Consider the following 1,434-nt stretch of genomic DNA (forward strand, 5'->3'; position numbering starts at 1 on the left):
TAGGGAACAGAAAGCGTACAAAAAATATACTAAGGCATAGACATTAAAGCTTCGAATAAAAGCGCCTTAGTAAAATAGATTACAAAACATTCGAAGAGTGCAAAATACACTTCGACTAATTACAACATTTTGACCCTTACACATTCTGGTTTGGGGGTGTGACACACATGACCCAAAAATTGGACTTCTTGAATCCAAAATTCACATTTGGAGAAATTTTGCATACAACTTCTCCTTTTTCAGAACTTCTAGCACTTCACATAGATGCTTGACATGCTCCTGCTTGCTTTTTGAATAAATCAAAATATCATTTATGAACACTATCACAGATTTATCGAGGAATGGTTTACAAACTCTGTTCATCAAATCCATGAAAGCTGCTGGAGCATTGGTTAGTCCAAACGACATAACCAAGAACTCATAGTGTCCATATCTTGTTTGGAACGCAGTCTTCTCAATATCCTGCTCTCTTACCTTTAGTTGATGATATCCTGACCTAAGGTCGATCTTCGAGAAATAGCTCGAACCTTGCAACTGATCGAACAGGTCATCAATCCTTGGCAACAGGTACTTGTTCTTTATTGTTGCCTTGTTCAGCTCCCTGTAATCTATACACATTCTCATGCTCCCATCTTTCTTCTTCACGAATAACACCGGGGCTCCCCAGGGTGATGAACTAGGTCTAATGAAACCGTTTTCCAACAACTCCTGAAGTTGCGTCATAAGCTCCTTCATCTCTGTCGGTGCTAATCGATATGGGGCTTTTGCTATTGGTGTTGTTTCTGGTAACAAGTCTATTCTAAACTCCACTTGTCTATCAGGGGGCAATACAGGAAGATTCTCAGGAAAAACTTTCGGATAGTCACACACCATTGGTATACTTTGCATATCCTTTTTCTCCTTCTTAGCATCGATCACGAATGACAAGTATGAAATGCATCCTTTAGATAAGCATTTTATGGCTTTCATTAGGGAAATGATTCCAGAATTTACTCTACGCTTATCTCCGTATACCATAAACGACTCTTTTCCAGGCGGGTTTACCCTTACTATCTTTTTCTTGCACAGTATTTCGGCATCATTGACGCTAAGCCAATCCATCCCCGGAACGATGTCGAAACCATTTAACTCGATGGGTAACAACTTTTCTTGGAATTCGTTTCCATTAAGGTCGATGACGATATTCCTAATACAATCGCTAACAGGTATGAGTTTGCCACTAGTAACTTCTACAATTAGGGCATCGTATAGCTTTTCAATGCTAGTCTTTCACTAAATTTATGTGATATAAAGGAGTAATTTGCTCCGGAATCAAACAATAAATTGGCAGGCAATCCATATACAAGAAAGGTACCTGAAGCGACATCCGTTGCATCCTTTGCAGATTCCAATGTCATCTGGAAAGCTCTAGCTTTTGGCTTTGGTGGAAGATTG

The sequence above is a fragment of the Lactuca virosa genome, chromosome 2 (assembly GCF_052849685.1).
Source record: "Lactuca virosa cultivar CGN04683 chromosome 2, Lactuca_virosa_CGN04683_v6, whole genome shotgun sequence".
Classification (NCBI taxonomy): domain Eukaryota; kingdom Viridiplantae; phylum Streptophyta; class Magnoliopsida; order Asterales; family Asteraceae; genus Lactuca; species Lactuca virosa.